This window comes from Arachis ipaensis, chromosome B9 (assembly GCF_059453495.1).
Source record: "Arachis ipaensis isolate K30076 ecotype BB chromosome B9, ASM5945349v1, whole genome shotgun sequence".
NCBI classification, from domain to species: domain Eukaryota; kingdom Viridiplantae; phylum Streptophyta; class Magnoliopsida; order Fabales; family Fabaceae; genus Arachis; species Arachis ipaensis.
Window position 1 is genome coordinate 122,378,970 of NC_142444.1, and position 9,333 is coordinate 122,388,302.

General features: G+C 38.2%; 1 non-coding gene across 1 annotated transcript; it reads right to left on the minus strand.

Annotated features, from left to right (window-relative positions):
• Nucleotides 1-219: 219 nt before the first annotated feature.
• Nucleotides 220-323, minus strand: LOC148546162 (small nucleolar RNA R71). The gene has a single exon (XR_015901730.1). It is a non-coding gene; the product is annotated as a small nucleolar RNA R71 (small nucleolar RNA).
• Between the last annotated feature and the right edge of the window lie 9,010 nt (nt 324-9,333).

Consider the following 9,333-nt stretch of genomic DNA (forward strand, 5'->3'; position numbering starts at 1 on the left):
GAAGATCCTCATCAGTTCTTAGCTGAATTCTTGCAAAGCTGTGACACTATTAAGACCAATGGGGTTAATCCTGAGGTCTACAGACTTATGCTTTTCCCCTTTGCTGTAAGAGACAAAGCTAGGACATGGTTGGACTCACAACCTAAAGATAGCCTGAACTCTTGGGAAAAGTTGGTCAATGCTTTCTTGGCCAAATTCTTTCCACCTCAAAAATTGAGCAAGCTTAGAGTGGAAGTCCAAACCTTCAGACAGAAGGAAGGTGAATCCCTCTATGAAGCTTGGAAAAGATATAAGCAATTGATCAGAAGGTGTCCTTCTGGCATGCTTTCAGAATGGAGCATCATATGCATATTCTATGATGGTCTGTCTGAATTGTCTAAGATGTCATTGGACAACTCTGCTGGTGGATCTCTTCATCTGAAGAAGACGCCTGCAGAAGCCCAAGAACTCATTGAAATGGTTGCAAATAACCAGTTCATGTACACTTCTGAAAGAAATCCTATGAATAATGGGACAACTCAGAAGAAAGGAGTTATTGAGATTGATACTCTGAATGCCATATTGACTCAGAACAAAATATTGACTCAGCAAGTCAATATGATTTCTCAGAGTCTGTCTGGAATGCAAGCTGCATCAGGCAATACTAAGGAAGCTTCTTCTGAAGAAGAAGCTTATGACCCTGAGAATCATGGAGGAGTCATCTTAATCTCTCATGGAAGGATCAACAGAAGCCTAATCATGACTTCAATAATAATAATGGTGGAAGAAATAGGTTTGGCACTAGCAAACTTTTTCCATCATCTTCTCAGCAATAGACAAAGAATTCTAAGCTGAGCCACTCTGACTTAGCAACTATAGTCTCTGATCTATGTAAGACCACTCTCAGTTTCATGACTGAAGCAAGGTCCTCCATTAGAAATTTGGAGGCACAAGTGGGTCAGCTGAGTAAAAGAGTTACTGAACTCCCTCCTAGCACTCTCCCAAGCAATACAGAAGAGAATCCAAAAAGAGACTGCAAGGCCATCAATATACCCGACACGGCCGAACCTAGAGAGGAGGAAGAGGCAGTGATTTCCAGTGAGGAAGACCTCAATGGACGTCCACTGGCCTCTAAAGAGTTTCTTAATGAGGAACCAAAGGAATCTGAGGCTCATATAGAGACCATAGAGATTCCACTGAACTTATTGTTGTCATTCATGAGCTCTGATGAGTATTCTTCCTCTGAAGAGGATGAAGATATTATTGAAGAGCAAGTTGCTCAATATCTAGGAGCAATCATGAAGCTGAATGCCAAGTTATTTGGTAATGAGACTTGGGAGGATGAACCTCCATTGCTCATCAATGAACTAAATGATCTGGTTCAACTGAAATTACTTCAGAAGAAACAGGATCCTGGAAAGTTCTTAATACCTTGTACCATAGGCACCATGACCTTTGAGAAGGCTCTATGTGACCTGGGGTCAGGAATAAACCTCATGCCCCTCTCTGTAATGGAGAAACTAGGGATCTTTGAGGTACAAACTGTAAGAATCTCACTAGAGATGACAGACAATTCAAGGAAACAGGCTTATGGACTTGTAGAGGATGTCTTAGTAAAGGTTGAAGGCTTTTACATCCCTGCTGACTTCATAATCCTAGACACTGGGAAGGATGAAGATGACTCCATCATCCTTGGAAGACCCTTCCTAGCCATAGCAAGAGCTGTGATTGATGTGGACAGAGGAGAGCTAGTCCTTCAATTGAATGAGGACTACCTTGTGTTTAAAGCTCAAGGATCTTCTTCTGCAACCATGGAGAGGAAGCATGAAAAGCTTTTGTCAATACAGAGTCAAACAGAGCCCCCACACTCAACTTCTAGGTTTGGTGTTGGGAGGCCATCATCAAGCTCTGAATCTTTGTGAAGCTCTCTAAGAGCTTACTGTCAAGCTATTCACATTAAAGAAGCGCTTGTTGGGAGGCAACCCAATTTTATTTAATTATATTTATTTATTTTCTATTGCTATTTTATGTTTTCTTTAGGTTGATGATCATGTGAAGTCACAAAAAGAACTGAAAAATCAAAAACAGAATGAAAAATAGCATTAAAAATAGAACACCCTGGAGGACAGGCTTACTGGCGTTTAAACGCCAGTAAGGATGGCAGAATGGGTGTTTAACGCCCAGCCTGGCAGCATTCTGGGCGTTAAACGCCAGAATGGGCAGCACTTTGGGCGTTTAACGCCAGAAATGGGCATCTGGCTGGCGTTTAACACCAGAAAAGGGTGTCTGGCTGGCGTTTAACGCCATGAAAGGGTGTCTGGCTGGCGTTTAACGCCAGGAAAGGTAGCAAAACTGGCGTTAAACGCCAAATTTAGCACAGAATGGGCGTTTGAATGCTAGAATGGTACAGGGAATCAGATTCCTTGACACCTCAGGATTTGTGGACCCCATAGGATCCTCACCTACCCCACCTCCTCTTCTCTCCTCTTCACACCTTTCCATAACTCTCTTCCCCATACACCCTTGACCAATCACCTCAATACCTCTTCCTCAAACACCCTTCACCTATCAAATCCTACCCTCTTCCCCATAACCTCTTCACCACTCACATTCATCCATCATTAAACCCCACTACCTCACCATTCAAATTCAAACCATTTCCCTCCCAAATCCACCCACACATGGCCGAATACCCTCTCTCCCTTACCCTATAAATACCCCTTCTTACCACCTTCATTTTCACACAACATACACACTCCTACCGCCCTTGGCCGAACCACTCACCTCCCTCCATCTCCTCTATTTCTTCTTCTTCTCCTCCTTTCTTTCTTCTTTTGCTCGAGGACGAGCAAACCTTTTAAGTTTGGTGTGGGAAAAGCTAAGCTTTTTTATTTTTCCATAACCACTAATGGCACCAAAGGCCAGAGAAACCTCTAAAAAGAAGAAAGGGAAGACAATTGCTTCCACATTCGAGTCATGGGAGATGGAGAGATTCATCTCAAAGGTCCATCAAGACCACTTCTATGAAGTTGTGGCCAAGAAAAAGGTGATCTCCGAGATCCCTTTCAAGCTCAAAAAGAGTGAATATCCGAAGATCCAACATGAAGTTCGAAGAAGAGGTTGGGAAATTCTCACCAACCCCATTTAACAAGTCGGGATCTTAACGGTTCAAGAGTTCTATGCTAATGCATGGATCACTAAGAACCATGACCAAGGTGTGATCCCGAACCCAAAGAATTGGCTCACAATGGTTCGGAGAAATTACTTGGATTTCAGTCCGAAAAATGTGAGGTTAGCATTCAACTTGCCAATGATGCAAGGAGACCCTCACCCTTTCGCTAGAAGGGTCAACTTTGATCAAAGGTTGGACCAAGTCCTCTTGGACATTTGTGTGGAAGGCGTTCAATGGAAGAGAGACACAAGAGGTAAGCCAGTTCAACTAAGAAGGCTTGACCTCAAGCCCGTGGCTAGGGGATGGTTGGAGTTTATCCAACGCTCAATCATTCCTACTAGCAACCGGTCTGAAGTTACTATAGACCGGGCTATCATGATCCATAGCATCATGAATGGAGAGGAAGTAGAAGTTTATGAGATCATATCCCTAGAACTCTACAAGATGGCGGACAAGTCCTCTACTTTGGCAAGGTTAGCCTTCCCTCATCTCATTTGTCACCTCTGCAATTCAGCTGGAATTGTCATAGAGGAAGACACCCTCATTGAAGAGGACAAGCCCATCACTAAGAAAAGGATGGAGCAAACAAGAGAGCCCATTCATGGACCTCAACAAGAGCATGAGGAAGTTCCTCATCATAAAATCCCTGAGATGCCTCAAGGGATGCACTTTCCTCCACAAAACTATTGGGAGCAAATCAACATCTCCTTAGGAGAATTGAGTTCCAACATGGGACAACTAAGGGTGGAGCACCAAGAACATTCCATCCTCCTCCATGAAATTAGAGAAGACCAAAGAGCCATGAGGGAGGAGCAACAAAGGCAAGGAAGAGACATTGAGGAGCTAAAGCACTCCATAAGATCTTCAAGAGGAAGAACTAGCCGCCATCACTATGGTGGACCCGTTCTTTAATTTCCTTGTTCTTTATTTTTCTGTTTTTCGTTCCCTATTCTTTATGTTTTATCTATATTTGTGTCTTTATTACATGATCATTAGTATTTAGTGTCTATGTCTTAAAGCTATGAATATCCTATGAATCCATCACCTTTCTTAAATAAAAAAATGTTTTAATTGCAAAAGAACAAGAAGTGCATGGTTTCGAATTTTATCTTGAATTTAGCTTAATTATTTTGATGTGGTGGCAATACTTTTTGTTTTCTGAATGAATGCTTGAACAGTGCATATTTTTTATATTGTTGTTTATGAATGTTAAAATTGTTGGCTCTTGAAAGAATAATGAAAAAGGAGAAATGTTATTGATAATCTGAAAAATCATAAAATTGATTTTTGAAGCAAGAAAAAGCAGTGAAGAACCAAAGCTTGCGAAAAAAAAAGAGAAAGAAAAAGAAAAAGCAAGCAGAAAAAGCCAATAGCTCTTTAAACCAAAAGGCAAAGGTAAAATAAAAAAAAAAAGGGATCCAAGGCTTTGAGCATTAATGGATAGGAGGGCCCAAAAGGAATAAAATCCTGGCCTAAGCGGCTAAACCAAGCTATCCCTAACCATGTGCTTGTGGCGTGAAGGTGTCAAGTGAAGAGCTTGAGACTGAGCGGTTAAAGTCGTGATCCAAAGTAAAAAGAGTGTGCTTAATAACCCTGGACACCTCTAATTGGGGACTCTAGCAAAGCTGAGTCACAATCTAAAAAGGTTCACCCAGTTATGTGTCTGTGGCATTTATGTATCCGGTGGTAATACTGGAAAACAAAATACTTAGGGCCACGGCCAAGACTCATAAAGTAGCTGTGTTCAAGAATCAACATACTGAACTAGGAGAATCAATAACACTATCTAAATTCTGAGTTCCTATAGATGCCAGTCATTCTGAACTTCAAAGGATAAAGTGAGATGCCAAAACTGTTCAGAAGCAGAAAGCTACAAGTCCCGCTCATCTAATTGAGACTAATCTTCATTGATAAGTTTGAAATTCATTGTATATTCTCTTCTTTTTATCCTATTTTGATTTTAGTTGCTTGGGGACAAGCAACAATTTAAGTTTGGTGTTGTGATGAGCGGATAATTTATACCCTTTTTTGCATTATTTTTATATAGTTTTTAGTATGTTTTAGTTAATTTTTATTATGTTTTTATTAGTTTTTATTCAAAAATCACATTTCTGGACTTTACTATGAGTTTCTGTGTTTTTCTGTGATTTCAGGTATTTTCTGGCTGAAATTGAGGGACCTGAGCAAAAATCTGATTCAGTAGACAACTAATTATTTTGAAAAAATTATATTTGTGTAAACAACCACATTACTTTTTACATATTAAAAAAATTATTTAGACACCAATTCTTACTCTCTTATTTTGATCAAATTAAATTATGAATTTCATTAATTTTTTCATATTACATTTGTCACCTTTAAAATTATTTTCAAAAGGTATAAAAAAAAACTAATTTTATGCAGATTTTCTTTGTAGTTTTAATTTAGATGACATTGTATGATGTTTGCCTCCCAAAATATTTTTTCAAGATTTTTGCTAGAAATTAGTAGATACATGGAACATAGGTTTAAGATTAGCAAATAAGAACAAGTCTTGAAACAAAATATATTTAACATAGGTTTTAGAAACATTGATAAATAATGATAGTCATCTTTTAGTATACTTTTTATGATTAAATTTTATTAGCGATAATATATAATTATAGATAAATTTAGATTAATATTGTGGCTAATTTATTATCAATATATCTATTTTACTTATAATTCATTCAAAAGTTGAATTTTTTTTAGAGTAACTAAAAATGAATTATTTAAATTTTTTGAGAATTCTAATTCTCATTTTTTCTTTCTTTATAAATCAGACAAAAAAGGGTTTAATTTCTAAATACACTTTTCCACTCTTTAAACTTAATTCTATTCTATTAATATATCATAATAATTTTAAATCATGGAATTGAATTTTGTAACACCCTGACTACCAAAGGCAACGCTTCCGGCTGCGCTACTCTGATAGCTCGGATATTACGACGACACTTATACTATTTAATACTAAAATATGAGCCTGTTTGAAACTTTAAGCCGCAATACCGCTCCCAAAAAAAAAAAAATACTTTTGCTATACAACGTACATCCATACATACCATACAACTTACAGAAACTCATAAAGAGTACATACATATATATATACATACATATATATATAAATATCATTACAAGCATAATCCAATACAATTCCTATCCTTCTTACAGAATATATCAAGATAAAGGCGAGGGTGCAATAAACCTTAACTAAAACAATACAGAGCATCACAACAACAATTAAATAAGCTCTTCGTAACTTCTGCGCCCATATCCTGAAAGGGGAAAAATGTAGGGGGTGAGAACATCATCCTCGAAAGGGTTCTCAGTAGAGGGTTTTTGGGAATTACTGTAATAGGATACATGAAGATAACCGCACTAGTGATTCATAACCGTCTTATGCCTCTTTTCAAAAACAACGGTTTATAATGAAAGTAAAGTCGGAAATCTTTTCGGAAAGAAGAACCGTTCAATTCTCAAAACTCAAAAGCCTTTCAAAACGGTTTATCTATGCGGAACCAAAATAGCCTTTCATAATTTTATTCCAAACCAGAAACACAAAACCGAAATCAACCGTCAGTTCATCTCTTTCCAACCACGGCCCTAGGCCCAAACAATCCAACCAACAACCAATCACCACAATCCAACAGAGTCCCAGATGCAAACACAGATAGGAAGTTCAAGCACAAACAAATAGTTATTACAAGTAGAACAGTTAGCAATTAATCACATAGGCAAACCAAGTATAATATGCACACCCAACCAATGTCACACAAATGCATATGATGCATGCCTGTCCCTAGTGGCTGATGATATCATCTGTCGGTTATAGAGCCAACCCGACAAGTCCTGGTAGCTAACCATTGGACTGTCCCTCTGTCGTGCATCCCCAACTCGAGTTATACTCATCATAAACTTGATCATAATCATGATCCATATCCATCACCCTCACTGGTGAATATTTATCCATCACCATCACTGGTGAATATTTATGGGGGCGAGCTCATCCGGGCCTTTCACAGTGCCCGGCCACACTTACGACATTGGGTTAACAGAGCTTCGAGTCTCAACCTGGAGCACATAGTGGCTAGCCATTGCTACTACCAGGGGAAACCCTCATTTCCAATAGTGGAAGTGCAAAAATCACAACTTATCAATGTCTCAGCATAATTGCTTTCATTCTCAATCATGGATCAACATCCATCTCAGCCATCTGGCTCACGGTTCAATCCAGAACCAGCCAATATTCATATCATACACAGCCATTCCGGCTCACGGTTCAATCCAGAACTAATCAATATGTATAAACATACACAGCCATTCCGGCTCTCAACAAAACAGCACTTCCACATTCAAAATCATCAAATTCATGAAATCGGCATTTAAGCCATAAATCATTTTCTCAATTCATTTTACTTTGAAATCAAGTTTCAACTCTTTTCAGCCTTGGCTTTAAAGATCTCATTTTCTCAAATTATCTCAGGCTCATAAGCCACTTTTACTCAAGGTAAATTCCCCTTTTAAAACAATGCCACTCTCGGCATCCTCTTTCCAAAACTTCCATAATCATGGTAAGTTAAAAGCCTCTTTGAGATATTCAAAATCACCCATCCAATAATGGAATTTTATAACAAACGTTCCTTGGCAGAGTCCCAAGTCCTTAGGGGAGAATAACATAACTCATTTCGCCAAATTCATTTAAAATCATTAAAACCTTGGCTTTCCGATTTGAGTAATAAAATAAGATCTAAGCCAAACCGAGTCACGTAATCATTTACTTCCTTCAAAGCCGTTTCCTTTACTTAGGCAAAACCAGCTTTAACCCCCATGACAAATTCTAAAACATTTCAACTGTTAAAATTGTTTTAGTCTTGCAAGAATTCAGAATTCAAAGAGTACTCAAAACCTTTCTCAAAACATTTCAAAATGAAACTTGTCAATAGACACTCAGGTTCTTTCAAAGTCATTAAACTTCTTTAATTAAAACCCCCAAGTCAAATTCAAAGGCATAAACCCTTTTCACATCCAAACAGCTTTAAAACACAAGTCTCATCTAAATAACTTTCTTCTGAAAGAGATACAATGCCTTTCTTAAGAAGCAAGACTGAATCACAATTTCCTCTTTAATAATTCATTTCAAAAGCATGAATCATTCTTTTCTTGATAATTCAAGTAAAATAGTAGAAGTCTTTAACTCATCATTTTTCCAGACAACATTCAATAAAGACTCGGATTTTATAGAAATTTCGGCAGCACCTCCCCTAAAACTTGGACTTTGCCACCCGGTTCGGGTCCCCACTAAACCGTTCCACAATCCTTTTCAACAGTCCAGAATCCAAAATCAATTCAAAATCAAGCTAAATCCAACAGTCGCCTCATTGGCATATCTCAAGAAAACCGTTTCAAAATCACACCAATATCAACTGAATCAACTCCTTTCCAAAGCTTTAAAGAATCGGTTCAGCATTAAATCATTTATCAAAACCAAATCAATTTAAGCAACCCAGGCTGAATTTCAAGAGTATTCTATCTTTCACACCATCAAAATAATTGAATCAATTCAAACCAATCCTCAACGGATTAAACTCATATATCAAATCTTTAAAGAATCAACTTCAGACATTACATTTCACAAAGCCGCACAACAATTCAACCAAACCAACATCCATAGTCATTCGAGTCAATCAAATAATACATAAGGCAGATACAATCACCAAATACACAATATCTCGCACCAGTATCCATATGTAATAATTCCAATACACAAAACATAGTTTTTGGAAAGCGCCCCTACCTCAAAACGCAAGTCATAACCCAAACTTGTTAACTGATTCCTTTTTGCTCAGCCCGAAATCATCGACAATTAGAACCTCGGCCCTGCTTGCTCCCTCTCGAAAGCAGAAACAGCTACAAGCGGCATAAACAAACCGAATTCTACCTCCTAAAACCATTAACATTGCAATCACTTTACTACACAGAACATAACACCAACGCAGGGCTTTCAAAAATCGAACATGCTTACCGGAACGAATAAAGAACGGCTGAACCGAACAGCAGCGGTCTACGAACCGGTTCGGTGGCAGCTTTAATCGTGACCCGCAATTACCGGAGCTTGACCCTATGATACAAAACCTCAGAATCTCTGGCCAAACATTACAGCATAT